Source organism: Mobula hypostoma, chromosome 11 (assembly GCF_963921235.1).
Source record: "Mobula hypostoma chromosome 11, sMobHyp1.1, whole genome shotgun sequence".
Lineage (NCBI taxonomy): Eukaryota > Metazoa > Chordata > Chondrichthyes > Myliobatiformes > Myliobatidae > Mobula > Mobula hypostoma.
Window position 1 is genome coordinate 106,408,521 of NC_086107.1, and position 24,888 is coordinate 106,433,408.

At 43.6% G+C, this 24,888-nt stretch overlaps 1 protein-coding gene and 1 long non-coding RNA gene across 3 annotated transcripts in view; one reads left to right on the forward strand and one right to left on the reverse strand.

The window, feature by feature from the left end:
- josd1 (Josephin domain containing 1) overlaps positions 1–24,888 on the reverse strand; it is a 47,599-nt gene that overhangs the window by 18,029 nt on the left and 4,682 nt on the right. The gene's annotated exons all lie outside the window — the stretch shown is intronic.
- On the forward strand, positions 54–23,576 carry LOC134354393 (uncharacterized). 2 transcript variants are annotated; one of them, XR_010019781.1, is made up of 4 exons: positions 54–822; positions 2,152–2,269; positions 21,118–21,215; positions 22,369–23,576. It is a non-coding gene; the product is annotated as an uncharacterized LOC134354393 (long non-coding RNA). The 2 variants fall into 2 exon arrangements; XR_010019782.1 differs by having other exon boundaries at positions 2,218–2,269.

Sequence of the window (24,888 nt, forward strand, 5' to 3'; positions counted from 1 at the left end):
CAGATCAATGTGGAAGAAGACACTTTAACGAATAATAGCATTCGTGGGTCGAAGGCTCCTTCCAGAACATTAACCTTACTCCATTAGATGCTGACTGCACGGATGCATAAAAACAGCATTTTGTTTTTACTTTATATTTTTCTGTTGGCAATCCAAGTGGCAATAATATTACAATTTAACTAGTCTATACTTGTACTTTATCAAGTGACAACATTGCATCAGCTATGTGCATGTTTCACAATTATATGAAGAAACACTGTGGTTTACTTAACAGGACAAATAATCCAGAAAGCATACCCAAAGATTACCTTTTGCATCTACCACCATAGATACTTCCAGCAATTGGGCTTCCACCTTCCTCCACCTGAAACTTCTCTTTATCTCAGTTTTAAGTGTCTTATCCCAGTTCCTCGGCATTTTCTCATTTTACTTGTATTGAGTGCTGGCTATGGACCAAGAGATGTGACTCATGGACCAGTGGTGCTAGGACATAAGCCAAGGCCTGATCGACGCTGGCTGAGAGCGTCTGATGTTGAAACACCTGATGACCCCAAGTTACATCACTGGTGACGTGTCCTAGCATGTATCTCAGCATTAAAGGAAAACAAATTAACCCGGAGGGGAGAAAAAACTTCAGAAGTCCCAGATAAGTTGAAATGAAAACCAGTTCCATGGGGAACCAATGCTAAAATTCAATGAAGCAAACAAGCACAGGCCAAGTACCCCCTCATCCAAATTGCTTGGGGCCAGAAGTGTTTCGGATTTCAGATTCTGGGATAGCTTGGGATCGCCATCATTTCCGACTGAATTAACGTGCTACTGGTAAGCAGTCTATGTCTTAGACTACTTCATCACACACATGTACGTTACAGTAAAAATGATTAAATACCATTAATATGGGGCGGCAACGGTAGCGTAGTGATTAGCACAAAGCTTTACAGTACCAGCGACCAGGGTTCAATTCCCACCGCTGCCAGTAAGGAGTTTGTATATTCTCTCTGCGACCATGGCGGGGCTGGGGGGGGGGGGGTCCTCCCACAGCCCAAAGGCATACCAGTTGGTAGGTTAATTGGTCATTGTAAATTGTCCCGTGATTCGGCTAAGGTTAAAGCAGGGATTGTTGGGCGTTTCAAAGGTCGAATTTGTCAGAGAAATGTATACAATATATATCCTGAAATGCTTTTTCTTTACAAACATCCACAAAAACGGAGAAGTGCCCCAAAGAATGAACGACAGATAAACTTGAGAGCCCCAAAGTTCCCCTCCCAGATCCCCCCACCCGCGCCCAAGTGGTGCGGCTCGAAGGGCCTATTGTATCTCAATAGATAAATAAGTAATGAAAATATACTGGGTGCAGGGTAAGAAAAGCAGCATTGGGAGAATACCTGAATCAGCTGCCGAACAACGACAAACAACTGCAGGCCTTCAGTCTCCACCTACGATGCTGTGTTTTGATTACAAGGTCACACTATATTTGTTTTTACTTTTTTTTTAAAAAGGTTTTATGTAAGGTATAAAAACTATCAGCATTGTAGACTTGTTAGATTTTCGTCATCAATGATCTTGGCAAACTCTATGAACTTCTCTGCTGCTTCACGATCAGCAGACGCTTTATCTTTAAAGTTTTTTAAAACCTTCAAAAATTCAATGCCGCACCTGTTCTAAAATGTCTGCAACCAGCCCGGTGAATATTCACAATTACTTTCAATTTTTAGTTCATTGGGATAGATCTTTGTTTGTTTCATGATCAACATGCAGTGAAGCAGCATATGTTCGGTCCGACACTGATGAATACATCTTTCAAAACATGATCAAGATACTTATGCAGCATTTTCCTATTTTTCACTTCTGTTCACTATGTTTGTGACATCACTTCTCAAAGACCTGTGCATTGCCTGGGAACCTTCCCAAGGTCTTATTTGTGACGTCGTGTCAGTGCTCAGAAACAAAAATTGGATTCCGGAGGTTTCAGATTTTTTGGATAAGGGGTGCTCATTGCAATACTACCATAGAAATACAAGCAATTTCAGAGCATTCCAAAGCCATGGAGAGTAAATGAAGTACCAACCCTAATGTAGTCAAAATTGGAATGAATGAAAAGCTAGGGTATTTGCAGACAACAATGTGACAATAACCCTCTATGTATTTCAGTGCTGATGATTAAGGAATAATATTGACCAAAACACTTGGGAGAACTTCCTTGTTTTTCTAAAACAGGGCCTGTGTCAATCCAGGATCATGGATATGGTCTGTTTATAGAGGCGGATTGGTAAGTGCATCATACCCCTGGCTCCGTGTGAAAGATTTCACATTTCCTGTCCTGCACTCACACCTAACGTTACTAGGGAACTGCTGAGGTAATGTTAGGTGTCATATAAATACATGGTCTTTCTTTTCCAGAAGTTCAAAGTCAATTGATTATCAAAGTACGCATATGTCACCATATACTACCCTGATTCATTTTCTTGCATTCACAGTAGAACAAATAGAATCACTACACAGTAGAAAACTACACACAGACTGATAAACAGTATGCAAAAGATGAACTGCAAATACAAAAAATAATAAATAAATCTGAGAACATTAGCTGTAGCATCCTTGAAAGTGAGTGCACTTTCAGGTTTTAAGCACAAATGATCAGAATCAAGTTTAATATGTCGTGAAATTTGTTGTTAATGGCAGTAGGTAGTGTTCATGTGTTCAACGTCCATTCAGCAATCGGACGGCAGAGGGGAAGCTGCTCTTGAATCATTGAGTGTGCGCCTTCAGGCTCCTGTACCTCCTCCCCGATGGTTACATTGAGAAAGGGGCATGTCCTGGGTGACTGGGGGTCCTTAATGATGGACATCGCCTTTTTGAGGCATCGCTCCTTGAAGATGTCCTGGTTACTGAGGAGGCTGGTGCCCATGATAAGAGTTGATTGGGTTAACAACTTTCAGCTTACTTCAATCCTTATTTCGACCTTCCCCCACACCAGGCGCTGATGCAGCCAGCTAGAATGCTCTCCATGGTACTTCTGAAGAAATTCGAGAGTGCCTTCGGTGACATACCAAATCTCAAATCTCAAATCTCAAAAGAGATTAAAGGATATTCTGGTGAAGAATTATGATACTCATCTAAAGATCATTCCATCCCACCAAAAATTATTGCCAGTACTTAGTGAAAATTAGTTTCAGAGGTACATACTGCCTTAGAAACACATAGCAGGAACTTTAGCAGTTTGGATTTGAAGAAACTGTTTCCAGAAAAGGAGAATCTATAATCAGAAGATTCAATTTGAAATAATTGGCAGAAGATCTAAAGAGGAGAGAATGTTTTTTCCAAAAAAACCACCAAATTGTTGTGAACTAGCTTTCAATGACTTCATTCACTAATAAATTTTAAAAGACAATCATACGAATTCCAAGGGGGACTAGTACAGGGTTTGAGGAACCATGAGGCGTTCTTCAAAAGAGATGGTATAGGCAAAATGGGCCGAATAGCCTGCTTTTCGTATGCTTCTGTGATTTTAATTGCAGTGGGATACAGCATCTGGATGCAATCATAAGTGCAATCCGAATATAGCTCTGAGATGAGGCATAAAAAGATAAAACAGATTTTGAAAGTGCTTTCCAAATTCTGAGTGCTTTTTTTAAACCGTGTGTGTAGATAAATTGCAAAAAGAACATCAGAACGTAGGCCGGAAACCCCTGCTACAGCTCTACTGGACACAACCACCAATCCCCATCTTTATTAAATGATCACTATATATGTGCAAGTGACTGGAAACTGAGACACTCTGGCCATTCATCATTATCGTCATTATGTGCCATTTCGTATGACATACACAATCATGGTCTCAAGATCATGATTGCTCTTGGCTAATTTTCTACAGAGTGGTTTTCTATTGCCTTCTTCTGGGCAGTGTCTTTACAAGACACATGATCACAGCCATTATCAATACTCTTCAGAGACTGTCTGCCTGGTGTCAGTGGTCGCATAACCAGGACTTGTGATATGCACCAGCTGCTCATACGACCATCCACCACCTGCTCCCATGGCTTCACATAACCCTGACCGGTGGGGTGGAAGGACGGGTGTGCTAAGCAGGTGCTACACCTTGCCCAAGGGTGACCTGCAGGCTAGCGGAGGGAAGGAGTGCCTTTCTGCTCTACACCTCCATTCCACCACCCAAGTCAGTGACGTGTGTAATTGGGCAGTGTGGGCTTGTTGGGCCAGAAAGGCCTGTTACTATGCTGACCATCTAAACTTAAAATTACAAACTAGACAACGCGGTGACCCGTTGGGGCACCCTTTGAGAGAAGGGTAGTGCAGTCTGATGTGACCAGAATGAACATTAACTTTTCCTGAATGCTATTGGTATCACTTTGCTTTGGAAACTGAAGTAGAAAACTGAAGTAGAAAACCTCAGCTTATTAAAGAAGAATGACACTTTTGATGGCATCATTTCTGGTTTATCTGCCACTCTTGTGCCTCTCATCGTCATTCTAGAGAAGTGCAGTCCTTTCATCCCGCCTCTTCATCTTTACTGCTGTTTGTTCTGTCTCTGATCCTGGAGACGTGCATTTCTCAGCTCCTTTGTCTCTTCCTCTCTCCTCCTTCTGTGCCTGTTTTTGTCATTCTGGAGATGTGCAGCCTTTTCATCCCCCATCTCTTCATCTCTTCTGCTGTTTGTTGTTTGTCTCTGATCCTGGAGACATGCATGCCTCTCCTCCTCTGTCTCATCTTCTTCCACCTTTTTTTGTCCTGACTCTTTGACCCTGGAGTCGTGCAGCCCTGGCCTCTTCCGATTCTTGTCCTCTCTCTCTCTTTGCCGCTTCCCGACGATGTTTGGCGTCATCTCTTGACCATAATGTCCCCTTTCCCTTTCCACCTGGCATAATTAGGCTGACCTTTTTTTAAACCCTAATGCTGGATAGAAGATACGATTCAGTAACACCAAAGGATGCTGATTATTCGATGATGTGGTTGGCGCTATCCTAAATAGACTTGATATAGTCACCACTGTCCTTTGACTTCAGCAAAGGGTTTTATGGGTGTCTCGAAGTACATCATTACAATAAGATTTAATTATCTCTTATTGATGGGTCTCAGTTAGATCTGTCCCAATCCTGCACATGCTGATGGTGATTAGCAGAATGTGACACCTCGAAATAGAGGTGCCCTGCCCTTTTGCTCCAGTAGGTGTCACTGCTGAGGCTGGTCGTGCGCATGCGTTGGGCTGTCACGTCCTGAGTTCCATGACGGCGGATCGGCTCTCGGGTGAATGCGAGCCTGTTGATTTTTGGCGAATGAGCAATTTTATACGAATATATAACCCTGAACTTTGCCTGCATTCTGCAAGTTAGGGCACTTTAATTCGATTTAGTCAAAAAAAGTGCCGCTGTAATGAACCATTTGCACTAATTGGAGGTCACAAACAGACAGACAGAGCATGAGAGTTTTAGTAGTATATAGATTGCACGACTGAGCCACCCCTTCGAGAGACTGGGACCAATCCATGACCAGATCATTCATCTACAAAACCACCTGAAATTTCAATGACGTCTTGTGAGAAGTAGAGGGGGAGTGGGGAGGGGGCTGTGGGGTTCTGACATTTTTAACATTTTAACTGCCACTCACTCTTTGGGGCACTCTTCTATTTTTGTGGATGTCTGTGAAGAAAAAGAATTTCAGGATGTATAGTGCAGCGGTCCCCAACCACCAGGCCGCGAAGCATGTGCTACCGGTCCGTGAGGAAACGATATGAGTCAGCTGCATCTTCCCTCATTCCCTGTCACGCACTGTTGAACTTGAACATAGGGTTGCCAACTGTCCCGTATTTGCCGGGACATCCCGTATATTGGGCTAAATTGGTTTCTCCCATACAGGACCGCCCTTGTCCCCTATTCCCCCGCTAAGGTAGAGTATTCCTATCAAACCTTTTGTGACGAAATGGCGTAAAGTGAAGAAGCAAGTACCATTAATTTATATAGGAAAAATTTTTGAGCGTTCCCAGACCCAAAAAATAACCTACCAAATAACACATAAAACCTAAAATAACTCTAACATATGGTAAAAGCAGGAATGATAGGATAAATACACAGCCTATATAAAGTAGAAATAATGTATGTACAGTGTAGTCGGGAAGATTAAGCTAAAACCAATTTGTGGAAAAAAAAATCGACACGTACACGCATGCACACACAGGTGCCCGCGCAAGGCTTCATGGTCATGGTAGTCTTTCTCGGGGTAAACACAAGTGTCCCGTCAACACACACAAAAAATGCTGGTGAACGCAGCAGGCCAGGCAGCATCTATAGGAAGAGGTACAGTCGACGTTTCGGGCCCGGACCTTCCGTCAGGATTTGACTGCTACTTTTGTCCCTTATTTGGGAGTGAGGAAGTTGGCAACCCTAACTGTAAAAGACATGCTGAGGTGAGATTAACCCCACTTGAACACCGCCCGCCCCCCACCCCCGGTCAGCAAGAATATTGTCAATATTAAACCGGTCCGCAGTGCAAAAAAGGTTGGGGACCCCAGTATAGTGTATACATTTCTCTGAGGTTAAGTGGAACCATTGAACTGTCCTCCCATTTATCAATGCTGCCTTGGCCATCAATGTCAAGATTTCACGCACCACAGCAACACACACACAGAATGCTAGCTGAACTCAGCATCTATGAAAATGAATAAACAGCCGATGTTTCAGTCTGAGACCCTTCATCATAACTCGCTCATGACGTACCTCCACCCCAGCTGGCAGAGTTGGTAAAAGTGCAACTTGGGACAGGTCCATCAGAAGTAGTTTAAAATCAATTCTGACAGCCCAGGGGTTTGGGTGCTTTTCTTTCTCCTAAGTGCATATGTCTCAATGACATGGCATTAAATGTAAATACCTCTCAAACAAGCCACCTCCGAGTGACATGCAGGATCTTATTATGACTGACCTGGGTGTGGGCGTTATGTCTCTCTTTGAATGGTTTGTACGCTCTCCATCTGTGCTGACAACTCGGCCTCGTAAAAAATCAGATGCTAAAGTAATGGAAAGTTTGCCACCCAAAGCATCACAAGGCGTGGGAGGAACTCAAAAAATTGCCAGAAGCACGATAAAACAAAAGTAAAATGGTATTTTTTTTCTTGACACACACAGTGGGTTAACAACACTGTTCATGCCAGAATGAAGCCTTCCTGAGTTTTGTGGCTGTCAACATTTTAGCCATAGGAGCATCTCACCTCCTCAAAGAACCATTGAGCAAGCTAACAGGCTGTTTGATCCAAGTCATCTCCACCAGGGGTTCCCAACCCTTTTTTATGCCATGGACCAATACCATTAAACAAGGGGTCCGTGGATCCCAGGTTGGGAATCCCTGATCTACACTGATCACTGAGAACCTTCTTGTATCAATCCCATCATCCAGCACTTGGCTCATAGCCCCCTGCGTCTACGTGATCCAAATGTCCATTTGCACAATTCCGAAATGCCCCAGATGTAAACACTTTCTCAGGTTTTGCGTTCCATGTACCCACCACTCAGGGTACAGCAAGTCCCCTCAAATCCCCTCTCAGTCTCTTCCTCTTGACCCTAAACCGATGTCCTCTATCTTTACCTACCTTTGACATGGGAAATATTTCCTGCAGTCTACTCCATCTATACCCCTCATTATTTTATACAGCTCAGTCATATTCCTTCTCAACATCCTCCACTCCAGGGAGAAAAGATCGAGTTCCTCTACCCTCTCCTCGTAACTGAAATGCTCCATCCCAGCAGACATCTCGGTGAACCTTCTGCAGATGTTGGAAATCTCAGGGGTGTACTTCAGGGGTATGTGCTTAACCCACTGCTCTACTCTCTATATACACATGATTGTGGCTAGGCATAGCTCAAATACCATCTATAAATTTGCTGACGATACAACCATTGTTGGTAGAATCTCAGGTGGTGATGAGAGGGCATACAGGAACGAGATATGCCAACTAGTGGAATGGTGCCGCAGCAACAACCTGGCACTCAACGTCAGTAAGACAAAAGAGCTGATTTTGGACTTCAGGAAGGGTAAGACAAAGGAACACATACCAATCCTCATAGAGGGATCAGTAGTGGGGAGAGTGAGCAGTTTCAAGCTCCTGGGTGTCAAGATCTCTGAGGATCTAAGCTGGTCCCAACATATTGATGTATTATAAAGAAGGCAAGACAGCGGCTATACTTCATTAGGAGTTTGAAGAGATTTGGCATGTCAATAAATACACTCAAAAACTTCTACAGTTGTACCGTGGAGAGCATTCTGACAGGCTGAATCACTGTCTGGTATGGAGGTGCTACTGCACAGGACCAAAAGAAGCTGCAGAAGGTTGTAAATCTAGTCAGCTCCATCTTGGGTACTAGCCTACAAGTAACATCTGCCAGACGATGCTGAGGATGTTCTACGAGTCTGTGGTGGCCAGTGCGATCATGTTTGCTGTTGTGTGCTGGGGCAGCAGGCTGAGGGTAGCAGACACCAACAGAATCAACAAACTCATTCGTAAGGCCAGTGATGTTGTGGGGATGGAACTGGACTCTCTCACGGTGGTGTCTGAAAAGAGGATGCTGTCTGTAAGTTGCATGCCATCTTGGACAATGTCTCCCATCCACTACATAATGTAGTGGGTGGGCACAGGAGTACATTCAGCCAGAGACTCATTCCACCGAGATGCAGCACAGAGCGTCATAGGAAGTAATTCCTGCCTGTGGCCATCAAACTTTACAACTCCTCCCTGGGAGGGTCAGATACCCTGAGCCAATAGGCTGGTCCTGGACTTATTTCATAATTTACTGCCATAATTTACATATCACTATTTAACTATTTATGGTTCTATTACTATTTATTATTTATGGTGCAACTGTAACGAAAACCAATTTCCCCCAGGAGCAATAAAGTATGACTATGACTAAGTACCCAGGGAGCAGTATCTCAGAAAGGCAGCGTCCATTATTAAGGACCTCCAGCACCCAGGGCATGCCCTTTTCTCACTGTTACCATCAGGTAGGAGGTACAGAAGCCTGAAGGCACACACTCAGCGATTCAGGAACAGCTTCTTCCCCTCTGCCATCCGATTCCTAAATGGACATTGAACCCTTGGACACTATCTCACGTATTAAAATATACAGTATTTCTTTTTTTTTGCACTTTGTAAAATCTATTCAATATACATACACTATAATTGATTTATTTATTATTACTATTTTTATTGTATTTATTTTTTTTTCTCTTCTATATATGGATTGCATTGAACTGCAGCTGCTAAGTTAACAAATTTCACGTCACATGCCGGTGATAATAAATCTGATTCTGATATCCAGAGCAACACGCAACATGCAACACACACACACACAAAATGCTGGAGAAACTCAGCAGGTCAGGCAGCATCTATAGAGGGAAATGAAAGTCGATGTTTCAGGCCGAGACCCTGGTGGGTCGTGGTGGGGAAGGAGTACCAGCTAGGATGTGATAGGGGAAACTAGGTGAGGGGGGAAGATTGATTGGTGAATCTTCTCTGCACCCTCATCACCATTATCACATCCTTCATATACTTTGGTGAGCAGAACTGCATGCTAAGATCTGACCAAGTTGGAGAATAACCTCATACTTCTGTATTCAGTGCTCTGACTAATGAAAGCCAGTATCTCATCAGCCTTCCTAACCACACTGTCTTTTTTCACATTTTCTCATCTCTGTTGAAGTTTCTTTATCCACTCATCTCGAGCCAACAAAAATCAGGCACAATGATTTCCTCTGGATGAGTAACTGGTGCCTAAACCCTCCTCGCATAAAAACATTGTAGAGATTGGCGCTAAATGACTCAATCTCCATTTTCTGAAGATTGTTTTCAGTGGGTTGAATCAAAAGGCTGTGGTCCAAGTCACACACACTGACTAATTTGGCCAGCTCACGTAAATAGCAGGACAGGCCAATGCTGGCTGTTTTCAGACAGATTAAGAAATGAGGAACATGAGAAAGTCTACAGATGCTGGAAATCCAAAGCAGCACATACAGAATGCTGGAAGATCTCAGGAGGTCAGGCTGCGTTTATGGAAATGGATAGACAGTCAGTGTTTCAGGCTGAGACCCTTCTTCAGGACTGAGAAGGAAGGGGGAAGATGCCAGTATTAGAAGGTGGGGGGAGGGGAAAGAGGCTAGTTGGAAGGTGATGGGTGAAGTCAGGTGAGTGAAGAAGGTCAAGGGCTGGAGAAGAAGGAATCTGATAGTAGAGGAGAGTGGACCATGGGAGAAGGGGGAGGAGGAGGGGACCCAGGGGGAAATAATAGTAGTAAAAGGTCAGAGTGGGGAATGGGGGGGGGTGGTGAAATTTGTTTACCGTCAGGAGAAATCAATATTCATACCATCAGGTTGGAGGGTATCCAGACGGAATACAAAGTGTTGCTCCTCCACTCTGAGGGTGGCTTCATCTTGGCACAAGAGGCGGCCGTGGACCAACACATTAGAATGGGAATGGGAACAACAGGAATTCTGCAGATGCTGGAAATTCAAGCAACACACATCAAAGTTGCTGGTGAATGCAGCAGGCCAGGCAGCATCTCTAGGAAGAAGTACAGTTGACGTTTCAGGCCGAGACCCATCGTCAGGACTAACTGAAGGAAGAGAGCCTCTTACTAACTCTTCCTTCAGTTAGTCCTGACGAAGGGTCTCGGCCTGAAACGTCGACTGTACCTCTTCCTGGAATGGGAATGGGAATCGGAACTAAAATGTTTGGTCACCAGGAAGTTCCACTTGTGACAGATGGTGCGGAAGCACCACTTGCTGCTCTGGTAATTTCAACTGGACACCAAAAGGTTCCGTGCCACCAATATTCTGGCCAGGTAGCACCAAAAATAGAATATCTCCCCTTTTGCCTCCCTACAGCTTGCGGCATTAGGGATATAACAGCAAATACTTGTTGCAGAGCAAGCAGCTGTCATTTGGCCAACAGATTTGTGCTAGCTACAAGCACAGCCACCCCCATCATGTCCAATTCCTATTCTCGTTTTCCTGTAGTCCTGTGACTTGGACTCTCGTCCACATTTTGGGGTTAGAAAGTATAGCCAACATTGACTTCGGCAACCAACCTTCAGATCTGAATATGGATTGTAGATTAAATTTAAAATGCAGCTTGGAACAGGAAACATCCAATTGACTTGAGATGTCTGCATGCGCATGAAAGCAATCAACACCCCACCGCATGAATACAACTCCAAGACCACAGTAATTAATACTTATTTTGGGTGTGCTGGTGGGAAGACCCAGGCATTTGAAAACGACATGTAAAGAAGCATAATGAGGGCACTGCAACTACAGAAATGGTCCTGCCACCCATATAATAATGTGTGCTGTAATACTGGGTCAGAGTCTCCCTCTCCCCCTCTCCCTGTAATTTATTGTAGCAAATTAACTTATTAGCACATTTTTGGAATATGGGAAGAAACTGGCACACCTAGGGAAAATGTAAATGGTGGCAGAGAGGACATGCAAACTCCACAAAGTGAAGCAAACCCAAGGTTCCTCCACTCCTCCAGATGTGCTCAGGGCAACCAAATTCTCTAGCAACGCAGCTAGGTCATGCCACAGCAAATCATTACAAGGAAACTTAATAATTTCTGAGATGTGTAACTAGGTCCCATAACCTCACAAATCTGTTCAGCTTATATATTTCTATGGGAAGCAACCACAGATGCTGATGATGTGGAAGAAAGCCTCTGCATCCATGGCAGCTCTAGTCTTATCCCATCTTTCAGCTCGTGGCCATTGTGAGTGCCTTTTTAAGTTCCTGCGCCAACCACTGCTTCAGGATCCAAGCTCCAGACACAAGAGAGCACATAATCATGGATCTGACATGAACTTGACGTGCTTTTAAAGGTCTATGTTAACCAGATATACAAATAATAGATGAAGCCTCACTCAAAACCCTCTTTGCTATAATATAATCAAGCAGTACAGTTTATACCCTTTCTGAGTAAATTGACACAAGCCACGTCAATCTCTTCTCGTTGCAAACGACTGCACCGTGCTGTGTAACGTCATAAATTCAGATAGCATATTGCAATCAAAGGCACGGCTGGTCTGAGAGATTGCTTTGATAACCGCCACGGGATCATTCTCAGAATATGGAATTGAATTATACAAACACTGATAAGCACCTTCTGCTTCACTCTGTGGCTCACTGTTGTCGCCATAGCAACAGCTCAACTGCCTTTAGTACAATTGTTTGTTTCAGTTTTCCCGGTGCACTGCACGACTGTGTTCAACCTGACAAGGATTCTTAAAGATCAAACACTTTGTGACCATGTCAAGTAAGCCCCCCACCCCAACCAGATCAAGGAAGAGTGAGACAAACCCTCTCTCTTAAGAGAGTTGAGATGTTTATACTTTATACTTTGTTGTCGCCAAACAATTGGTACTAGAACGTACAATCATCACAGCGATATTTGATTCTGCGCTTCCCACTCCCTGGATTACAAATATTAAATATTAAAAATAGTAAATATTAAAAATTTAAATTATAAATCATAAATAGAAAATAGAAAAATGGAAAGTAAGGTAGTGCAAAAAAACCGAGAGGCAGGTCCGGATATTTGGAGGGTACGGCCCAGATCCAGGTCAGGATCCATTCAGCAGTCTTATCACAGTTGAAAGAAGCTGTTCCCAAATCTGGCCGTATGAGTCTTCAAGCTCCTGAGCCTTCTCCTGAAGGGAAGAGGGACGAGAAGTCTGTTGGCTGGGTGGGTCGTGTCCTTGATTATCCTGGCAGCACTGCTCCGACAGCGTGCGGTGTAAAGTGAGTCCAAGGATGGAAGATTGGTTTGTGTGATGTGCTGCGCCGTGTTCACGATCTTCTGCAGCTTCTTTCGGTCTTGGACAGAACAACTTCCATACCAGGTTGTGATGCACCCTAGAAGAATGCTTTCTACGGTGCATCTATAAAAATTAGTGAGGGTTTTAGGGGACAGGCCAAATTTCTTTAGTTTTCTCAGGAAGTAAAGATGCTTTGTGACCGCATCAGGTAAGCTCCCAACCAGATCAAGGAAGAGTGAGACAAAACCTTCTCTTGGAGATGAGATGCTTTATAACTGCATCAAATAACCTCCCCACCAGATCAAGGAACAGCGAGACAAAACCCCTCTCTTAGAGATGACACATTTTGTGACCACATCAAGTGAGCTCCACCAACTAGATTAAGGAAGAGAGACACAATGCCTCATCCCTCTCCAGTTCCCAAGACAAATGAGCTAAGCATAATCTGAGAAATTATATTCATTCTGGCTGTGAGAAAGGAGAAAGTTCACAAGTTTAAGATCTTGTAGGAAAAACTCAGCAATACTAAAAAAAATACAGAGGATCAATGCAAAACATAACTAGAAACAGACAATCTGGATTTCAGAACATTATGTTTGATGACACTAGTAGGTCCTTTGAGAAGTTACAGATGGGAGACACACAGTGAATGTTCAGACATGGACTTCAAAGAGGAATCACACAGGTTACAACAGCCTCCAAGAAAAATGCACAAAAAAATAAGATTAGAAGAGAGGAATCAAAGGAATAGGCAGCACAGTCCTGTATTCTGTGATGGTTCCTGCTCAGACCACAAATTAAAATATAAATACAGGCAGTTAATAAAAGCAAAGTAAATAATTCCAAGGTTCAAAGTAGGAGGAGCCAGAGATAGGGTGGTGGAATAAACAAGAGTAAATCACAAAGTTTGCAGTGCTTATAGGAAACATTACATCTGGCTTACACATCATCCCATCTACCAACAGACCTGAAAATTCTCCCCTTTCAAGTGCCTTCCCTGCTTTCTTTTTGATGCCAAAAATGAATTAAATCCACTACCATCCAGACAGAGCATTTTAGACCACAGCCATTCAGTGTATTAAAAAATTCTTTAGTCACCTTCATTCTCAAAACCACCAATGTGAATGGCTTTTATCCAGGGACTAAAAACTTGGTGATTTTAAGTGTATTTAACAGATCCTTTTGCAAACTCAACTGTAGAAAGAATAATCCCAACTTCTCCAGTCCATTCCCATTCAAATTCCCAGGAAATCACTCCAGTAAATCTTTTCTGCAGGTTTCCCAAAATTCTTACATCCAAGAATAACCCCACAAACGAACACAATAAACCACTCTGGTCCGAATGAGCAGCTGAAGAAGATTCATCGTCACTTCCAAGCTTTGTCCTCTAAACCCTGGTACAGTATATATAACCCTCAGGAAACCATGTGCCAGTTTCTCGACTGCTCTGCCACTTTCAATGAAATACGCATAAATAGCCCCAGAACTCTTGATTCCTGCATCTATTTTATAAACATTCCTATCAAAATTGAACACACTGTATTTCACATAACTAAACTGAATCTATTCATTCCACAACTCAGGTGTTTCCTTACAGCGTCACAATTCTTGAAAGCGTCTGGTTCTGTGTCACCATGCAACCTACCATCTCACTTTCAAGGACTCTACAACTCAAGCTCTCAGTATTATTTATTTACCTTTTCTTAAAATCAGGTGCACAATTTGTCCTCTTTTGAACATCGGTTGTCAGTCTTTGCTTGTGTGTAGTTTTTCCATAAAAATCAATGGTACTACTTTATTTTGCCTGGCCAAACAAGGGGCTTGGACCTGGTGGGAAAGTGTTCAACAACGACATCTATCTTGGAATGTTCTGTGGCAGATGGAACCGCTCCGCATTTCTTTTCCATGCAGAGCAGCGTATGATCTGCTCCCAACACCTGCCAACCTCAGCACCTGGTATGAAGATAAGACAGACAGGTGTGCTGCTTGTGGCGAGAAGGGAACACTTCAACATACTTTGAGTGCATGCAGAGTCAATCTTTCCAGCGGCATGTACACTTGGAGACGTAACAACGTTCTCAAAGTTGTAACGGAAGCGGTTGAGCAGAGAGTACTGCAGCACAACTTATCTCATGCCCCGTGCTGCACAGAACATCGCATATCATTTGTGGAAGAAGGCTCCAAGACAAGGGTGTACAGCGCAGGCTCACGATCAAGCATACTTTCTTCAGCCAATGATTGGCGTGTCAAGGCTGACCTGGATGGGAAAGGCAGTTTCCCGGAGCAAATAGTTTTCACCACATTGCGTCCAGATATAATCGTATGATCTGACACCAGTAGGTAAGTGGTTATTGGTGAACTCACAGTCCCCTGGGAAGACAACATCAATGAAGCCCATGAGCGCAAGTTAACCAAGTATGCAGAATTAAGATCAGAGTGCAGAGACAGAGGGTGGAAGGTCTCATGCCATCCATTCGAAGTAGGTTGCTGTGGTTTTATTGCGTTCACTTTCCAGAAGTGGCTGCGTGACTTTGGCTTCACTAGAAGAGAGATCAAGTCAACCAGCAGGGCTGCAGCTGAGGCGGCAGAGAAAAGATCAGCATGGGTGTGGACCAAGTATGTCCAGAGGGGCAGATAGTCAGACAGTGTATACATGTCTTGCAAACCCTTCAGTAGTTGCATAGACACCTGAAGAGCAGACCATCTGTTGGATGGAAGTGACCAACAACTCTGATAGAGGCAGATGCCAAGTTTTTAAGCTCACCAGTGGGAGGTGGTGCTTTAGCACTGCTGGCCCACCACCTCAAGGGAGTCTTGATCATAAGCGGGCCGAAACTCCTGAAGACAGGTGGCAGATCAACTGATGATCCCACTGGTGATAGCACAGGACAGTTAACATCTTAGTCCACGTGTGTTTTAACTCTTTTTATGTAAATGCCTGTAAGAAATAGGGGGAGGGGGTTTCTGCTCAAAGGGCCAAAAGGGTCTTCTCTGAGCTGCATCTCTAAACCAGCGGTTCCCAACCTTTTTATGCCAAGGACCAATACCATTAAAGCAAGGTGTCCGTGGACCCCAGGTTGGGCACCCCTGCTCTTAGTAAATATTAAAATGAATCATAATTTAGTACATGGTGACATACATGTACTTTGATCTTTGAAATTCTAAAATCTGCACACCTAGTCAGTAATTGCTCTAATACCAACCCCAGGAAACTCAACTCATTCTATACTTCAAGTGATCTCTTTCACCACTCATACTTCCCTGTCACCCAGCTTGTTTTCGATCCACAATGCTACTAAACTCCCTTTTGTTTACAGCTTGCCCCACCCTAACATCAAGGCTAAATTTCTACAAAGGCTAAATCTCCCAAATTTCTACAGATGTACCGTGGAGAGCATTCTAACGGGCTGCATCACTGTCTGGTATGTTGGGTGGGGGAGTCAATGCACAGGATTTAAGGAAGCTGCAGTGTTGTAAAAACAGCCATCTCTATCATGGGCACTAGCCTCCGTAGTAACAAGGACGTCGTCAAAGAGCAATGCCTCTGAAAGACAGCGCCCATTATTAAGGACCCCCATCACTCAGGACATGCCCTCTTCTCTGCTACCATCAGGAGGAGGTACCAGAGCCTGAAGGCACACACTCAATGATTCAGAAACAGCTTCTTCCCCTCTGCCATCTGATTTCTGAATGGACACTGAACCCATGAACATCACCTCTACTTTTGTTAGTTCCTTTTTTTTTTGCAGTCTATTATTATGTATTGCACTGTACCGCGACTGCAAAGTTAACAAATTTCACAGATTATGCTGTTGATATTTAACCCTATTCTGATTCTGGGAAACTGACTGCTCTGTAATGGTTTTACCCAGAATTTCATTTTGAACAAAAATGTACACTTTGAAGGCTCCACAACTCACAAAACACTTTTGCACCCATAGATGTTTGGAAATTTAAGGACAGTCCCTCTAGAATTTCCTCACTTACTTCCCTTAGAAACCCAAGATGTTTCCCACCTGGACCAAGTGATTTATCTGCTTTTAGGACAGTTATCCCTTCCAGTTTGTCCCTTTTATTAATTTCCAGCCACTTGAAAATCTCAAGTATAATTTCCTTTGTTGAAACACCCTCATCTTCCTTATTGAAGACTGAAGTAAATTGTTCATTTAGTACCTCAGCCATCTCCCTTTATGGGTAGATTTACACTCAGTGGCCACTTTATTAGGTACACCTGCCCGTTAATGCAAATATCTAATCAGCCGATCATGTGGCAGCAACTCAAAACACAAAAGCATGCAGACGTGGTCAAGAGGTTCAGTTGTTGTTCAGACCACAAGAAATGTGATCTAAGTGACTTTGACTGGAATGATTGTTGGTGCCAGACAGGGTGGTTTGAGTAACTCAGGAACTGTTGACCATCTGGGGTTTTCACTCACAACTATCTCTAGAGTTTACAGAGAATGGTGTGGAAGAAAAGCAAAAACCCATAACCAGTCAATGTCAGCTCTGTGGGCGAAAATGCTTCGTTAATGAGGGGGCAGGGTCAGAGGATAATGGCCAGACTGATTCAAGCTGACAGGAAGGCGACAGTAACTCAAATAACCATGTGTTGCAACAGTGACGTGCCAAAGAATATTTCTGAACACACATGTTGAACCTTGAAGCGGATGAAAAGCAGAAGACCGTGAACAAACACAGTGGCCACTGAGTGCATTTTCTAGTCTTTGAACAGTCCCACCTCTCCTCTTTCAACATTTCAGTTCCTATGACTATAGAATATTTTTGGGATCTTGTTTAAAAATACTCTCTGCCTCTCATTTCCTCTTTTTACATCCACTCTGCGTGTTCTGTAATGAGCTTGGTTCACACAAGTTTTGACACCATGGTATCTGTCATTTCTTCTTTTACCAGTTGCACTTTACTCTATCTTTTTGACTGTAGCTAAAACATCTCCACCACATAAAGGTGTCAACCGTTCAATTAAGAGTTTCCCTTTAATTGAGGGTTGATTCAAATTTATCTGGGCCAAAATATAACTCCTTCCAAATGACTACATTTACCTTTGAGTGACCCACACCTTTTCCCATAGTTATTCTGAAGCCCATTGATCACGATCGCTGTTTCCTATATGTTCCCCACTTCATTTCTTGGTTCATCTCCTAGAAATGTTTGTCAGTAGGACCAAAGAACTGATTGTGGACTTCAGAAAGGGCAAGATAAGGGAACAGACACCAGTCCTTGAAAGGGTCAGATGTGGAAAGACTGAGCAATTTCAAGTGCCTGGGAGTCAAACATCTGGCACAACATATCAATGAAACTACAAAAGGCATGACAACCCGAAACCTATATTTCATTGGGAGTTTGAGGGAGATTTGGTATGTCATCAAAAAAAAACTCAAGTATTTCAACAGATGTACTGTGAAGAGCATTCTGACAGGCTGCATTACCGTCTCGTACAGGGGATAGGGAGCTACTGCACAGGATCAAAATAAGCTGCAGAGTTGTACATTTAGTCAGCTCCACCATGGGCAATAGCCTCCGTAGTATCCAGAACATCTTCAAGGAGTGATGCCTCAACGGGGGGGGGGGGGGGCATCCATCATTAAGGACCCCCCCCCCCATCACCCAGGGCATGTCTTGTTCTCATCACTACATCAGGAAGGAGGTACAGGAGCCTGAAGGCACACACCCAACAATTCAGGAACAGCTTCTTTCCCTCTGCAAACCAATTTTGAATGGACATTGAAATCATGAACACTACCTCAATACTTTTATTTTATACTCCTTAATTAACTATTAAATCTATATTTACTATAATTCAGTGGTCTCCAACCTCCGCAACGCGGACCGATACACTGCTGCGGAGAATGCAGTGGTGCAGCAGTAGTTGGAATGCACTCCGCACATCTTTAAGAAAAAAGCCGAAATAAACAAGCTAATTAATTAGCTGCCGCCCAGCACGTAAATGTCCTCTGATCTGGGCCGACATTTACGTGCTGGGTGGCACCTAATTAATTAGCTTGTTTATTTCGGCTTTCTTCTTAAAGATGTGCTGGGTGCGTACCGACTACCGCTGTACCACTGCATTCTTCGTGGCAATGTATCGGTCTGCTGCCTGGAGGTTGGGACCACTGCAGTAATTAATAGTTTTTTCTTATTATGTTATTGCATTGTATTGCTGCCGCAAAGACAACAAATTTCACAACATATGCCAGTGACTTTAAACCCAATTCTTATTTGGGATTCCGTTTTGGTCCAAAAATCCAACAAGGAAATTCTGTAGAACACTCCATAAATTCTACTCCATTTTGCCCCTCATTATGTCTGTAATGGATAGCTGAAGTTCATTAGTACTCTGACTTTTGCACATCTCTGCAGTTTTCTAAAGATTGAAGATTAGCTTTATTTGTAAATTGAAGAATCGAAACACAGTGAAATGCATTGTTTTGACGTAACGATCAACCTAGTGTGAGAACTGTGCTGGGGGCAGCCTGTAAGTGCCCAGCGCCAGCTCATCATGCCCACAATTCACTAACCCTAACGCTTTGGAGTGTGGGAGGAAACTAGAGGATCCAGAAGACAATCCGTGCGGTCGTGGAGGGAACCTACAAACCCCTTACGGACAGTGGCGGGAATCGAACCCTGATTGGTGACCGCTGTTGCTGTAAAGCGATCGCACTGACTGTGAAGCTACCGTGCCTCCTGCTAGCTCGATTATCTACTTCATTCCCAGCAGTTAGGAATTTCACCAGCCTGTTTCCTTTCAGTCTATTATTATTCCCATCACTATTCACTCTGCCTCCAAGATTTGTGTCATTACAAATATAGAACAGAAACGTCTCAGTATAATTGCTCCTCTATTGTTTCTCCATTCTAAACACACAGATTGAATCCTTGATTACTCCAGGACATCCTCTCTCCAGCTCTACAGTATTCTCAAGTAATACCACTACGCCCTCTTCTTCCTTCCCCACCGTTTGCTGAACAACGTGTATACAAAAATATTTAGAGACCATAATTTTCTTTTTAGCCAGTTCTTTGTTATTGCCAGTGTTGTAACCTCATATGGTAAATTGTCTCTGCAACTTCCCAATCTTGTTTAATACAGCTCTATTACGTGCCCCCACTGTCAACAGATCCCCAAATCTTTGCAATATCAAAAAACTTCTGATTTCTTGTTGCCCTCTTCTAATCCTATTTTCCTACGTGTGTGCCCCTGCAAAATTAGCTTAAGCATCTCCGAATGCCCATCCTGTGAGGACATTGCATCTCCAAAGAGCTGGACTAATCAGTCTGGCTAATGTAGGTTCCATCAGTCTCCACCCTTTTTTGTTGCTGCCTGCGTGATTTGTTGGGGTTGTTTTTTGTGCCGGGGAGGGGGTTTGATGATTTTCTTTGAGTGGGTTCCATGACTTTCTTTTTTTCATGACTGCCTGTGGGGAAAACAAATCTCAGGGTTGTATACTGCATACGTAATTTAATAATAAATATACTTGGACTCTTTGAAGCAGACTGAGATCTGGTGCCAGTGTTCCAGAAATAAAAATCACTCCCTCATGGACGAACTCTCCCACTGCAGTTAACCGTGTTAGCCTCTGGCTTTTTTTTTAAAACAGGGAGTAATCCCAACATTTAACTACCTTTGAAGTCCTATTTCTTTCTTAATCCTCAAAAATTACATGCTGGATCTTAATATTTTTCTACCTATGGAGATGGTATGGATGTGGACATTCTTTGTCTGGTAATTCCGCCGTGGTGGTTTGCATATTCTCAAGCACACTCTGATATGAAGCACAGATCAAAAACCACAAGAAACAGAAGCAGATTTAGGCCTTGTGTCTGCCCTGCCATGCCATTATGGCTGATTTATTATCCCTCTCAACCCCATTCTTCTGCCTTCTCCCCGTAACCTCTGATACCCTGACTAATCAAAAACCAATAACTTCTGCTTTAAATATACCTAATGACTTGGCCACCACAGCGGTCTGTGGCGATGAATTCTGGATTCAACACCTTCTGGCCAAAGAGAGTCCTCCTCTGCACCTCTGTTCTATTCTGAGGCTGTGCCATCTGGTTCTGGACTCCCCCACTACAGGAAACACCCTCTCTATGTCCACTCTACCTAAGCCTTTCAACACATGATTGGTTTCAACGAGATTCCTCCCTCATTCTTCTAAACTCCAGTGAGTACAGGCCCAGAGTCATCAAACACGCTTCATACATTAACCCTGTGATTCCTGAAATAATTCCTGTAAATTAATCTCGCATTCTTCAATGAGTTGGCTTGATCCCTACTGATTATTTTTGCAGCTTGTTGTGAAATGGAGAAGCATCCAGCTGGTGCCTCAACGACAACGTTAAACAATGCCCTTTAACCAAGGAAATTTTTGCTGCACGGAACTCATAAGGTATAGATCACTCATTGTGTAAATGAATGGGTTCTGTTCTTGCAGATGTCCTGTTAAAGAGGTGGATAATAGGTACTTTGTCAGTAAAGGTGTCAAAGGGTAGAAGGCAGGTGAATGGAGTTGAGAGGAATAACGTCAGCCATGATCAAACAGCGGAGGAGTCTGTATGACCTAATTCTGCTTCAATTTGTAATGGTCTTATGGTTTAAGCCTCGCAGCAAACTTTTACAAATGTTTTTTTTCTCTTTTTGGCTGTGACCCTGATTGGGACATCATCCCCCTACATTATTTCAAAAATACTTATCAAAGTTTTGCTGGGAGATTTTTTCCCTTTTACATCCAACAGTGTTGAGAACAGGGCCATGGCTTAATACCCAACTTAAAATGTAGCAGCTCCAACAGCCAAAGCTGGTCTCTGTAGCGGAACTTGAATCTAAGAGCTTCTGTCGAAGCTCGGATTTGGCAGAGGGATGGGTCGGGGGGGGGGGGGTGGAGAAGAGAATGAAAGATGCTGAGTCTCAACCAACAATACTCTAGGAGTATATGCAAGATTTAGAGCAGGAGGCAAAGGCAAATGAGTTTGAAAATGTTGATAGCTGTAGTGCAGGCAGAAATTGTATCAATATTTGGATTGTTTTCCAGAGATAAATGGTTAAAAAAAGAGAATAAAATATACACGAGAACTGATGTAGGTGTACAAGATACTAAGAGGCACAGATCAAGTGGGTAGCCAAAGACTTTTTTTTCCCAGGGGTGGAAAAGGCTAATACCACAGGGCATAATTTTAAGGTGATTGGTGGAAAGCATAGGAGAATATCAGAGGTAAGTTCTTTGTACAGAGGGTGAAGAGGTGTTGGTAGAAGCAGATAACTGGGGGCACTTAAGAAACTTAGACATATGGAAGATAGAAAAATGGAGGGCTATGTAGGACGGAGGATTAGATTGATCTTAGAGTTGGTTAAAAGGTCGGCACAACATCATTGGCCAAGGAGCCTGTACTATGCTGTGTGCTCTATGGATCCTATGAACTGTGTGTACATAATAAGACAAGGTAGCCCTGAGGACAGAATAACAAGGCTTTCAAAGAACATTTGTTCATTATGTGCTATGTCCTTCCCATGACCATGATTGTTCTTGACAAATTTTTCTGCAGAAGTAGTTTGCCATCGCTGCCTCTGGGCAGTGTCTTTACAAGACGGGTGACCCCAGCCATTATCAATACCCTTCAGAGAATGTCTGCCTGGCGTCAGTGGTAGCATAACCATGACTTGTGATACGACCATCCACCACCTGCTCCTACGGCTTCATGTGACCCTCATCGGGGGGCTAAGCAGGTGCTACACCTTGCCCAAGAGTGACCTGCAGGCAAGCGGAGGGAAGGAGCGACTTACACCTTTGTTGGCAGCGATGCACCTCCACCACAAGAACATTAATCAAAATAAACTGACCGTCCAAAAAAAGAGGTCTCAGGAGTTAATAGATGTTCAGTTAAGCAGTTGGGCTTACAGGCCTCAGGTAGAACTATAAGCAAATTCTAGAGTTTAGGGTTTTGCCAAACTAAGGCAAACTGCCTACGTGGATATCTTTGCTGGAAAGGATTATTGCTGCTTGTTTTTCCATCAAGGGAGAAGGAAGATGTGTTATTATGTGTGCATAATAAAGAACTTCAGTTCCCAGTGGACGATGTGAGGAGTTCACCTGGAATTGGAAGCTACAATGGTGACCTGGTTGCACAGGCAAGAGTTAAGCAGCAGTTCAGTAATAAAATGCTCTAAGGTAAACCCACACCATGTTTGTCTTTATAAAGAAAAAAACACATGTTCGAAAGACGTGATGTATATGCAGTGATCTGAATTGAGAGGAATTCACAGAAGGTTCAACAGAGGGTATTGCAAGTTACATATGGGGCATGAGAAAGCCTGAAAGAGAATAACTCTCAGGGTTTGGATACTGGGAAGCAGTGCTGTTCAAAGAATATGGGGTGGACGGGTGTCCAGGACAGAACTGGTTTGGCTGAGTTTGTCTATGAAAGCTGTTGGTTGGGAAGCCATTCAAGATTGCATCAAGAGTCAGTGGAATGTGAGCTTCAATAACAGATGGGTTGAGGTTGGACATGGAATGACGCGCTGATAAAAGGTGGCAGACTTCCTGATGCACAATTAGGAAGACAACTCATGTGCAAAATAAATGCTAAGCCTTGCTGGCCCAGACAAACTGTGGAGAGGACGTTTCTTATAGTGGGGGGAGTCCAGGACAGGAGGGTAAGCTTCAGAATACGAGGACCTCCCCTTTAGAACAAAGATGAGGAAGAATTTTTTTAGCCAGGGGGTTGTAAATCTGTGGAGGTAAAGACATTGAGTATATTTAAAGCGGAGGTTAATAGGTTCTTGATTAGTAAGGGCATCAAAAGGCTAGGGATAAATACAGGAGAATGGGTTGAGGATAATAAATCAGCCATGATGGAATGGCTGAGCAGACTTGATGAGCTGAAAGGCCCAATTCTGCTCCTGTGTCTTCTAGTCTTAAGGCTATTTCCTCATAGTACTAAATTTAGGAGGATGAGGGGCACAGGAATGACCTTACCAATAAATCCCTCCTGTTTAGTGACCGTTTAACCTACGGGCCAGTGCGTCTTTAGACTGTGTTGAGGAGGCTGGGGCACCCGGGGAAGACCCATGTATTCCACAGGGAGAGTGTACAGGCTCATCTTAGAGAAGCGCCAGAATTGTACTCCAAACGCCCTGAGCTGTGGTAGCAGCGCGCTGGCCGCGATGCTACTGTGGCACCAAGGTGGAGGTTAATAGGTCCCTGATTAGTCAGGGCATGACGGGATATGGGGAGAAGGCAAGAGAATGGGGTTGAGAGAAAATGGATCAGCCATGATGAAATGGTGGAGCAGACTCGATGGGCCAAATGGCATGGTTCTGCTCCTACATCTTATGGTCTCGTGTCACAAATACCACCCTGACTTAGAGATATTTAACTATAAACAGGAGAAAGCGCAGATGCTGGAAACCCAAAGCAACACACGCAAAACGCTGGAGGAACTCAGCAGGTCGGGCAGCGTCTATGCAAATGAATGAACAGTCGATGTTTCGGACCAAGGCCCTACTTCAGGACTGGAAAGGAAGGGGGATGACACCAGTGGGTGGGTGGAAGGAAGGAGGATAGCTGGGTGGTGATATTCCTTTGTTGTTGCTGGGTCTAATTTCTGGAGCTCATTCTTCAATAGAGTGCCTTCACTAACACAGATCTGCAGGATTTAAGAAGGCAATGCGTTATCATCTCCTCTTGAGTAATCAAAGGCAGCCAATGGAAGCCTACTCTCCCCCCCCCATCCACAGCTAGAGATGTGCATATTTATTTTAAATTTCCTGTAAAATAGGAGGCCATTTGGCCTATCAAGTCAACGTATGTTCTCAGACCAATATCCTGGGTATGCAGGAATAGCTAATCTTTGATCTTACAGGTGCTGTCTATGTGGAGTTTGCAGAGGCTTCCTGTGGCCTTGTGGGTTTTTCCTGGCTGCTCGTGTTTTCCCCACGTTGAAAAAACATGGTGATAAAGTAGTTGCAAATTACCCCTGGGGCAGGAAAAACAAAGGGGAGTTGATCAGTGCATGAAAGAGAATAGCACCAGGGGAATGGCACTGCTGTGCTGGCATAGACCCAAT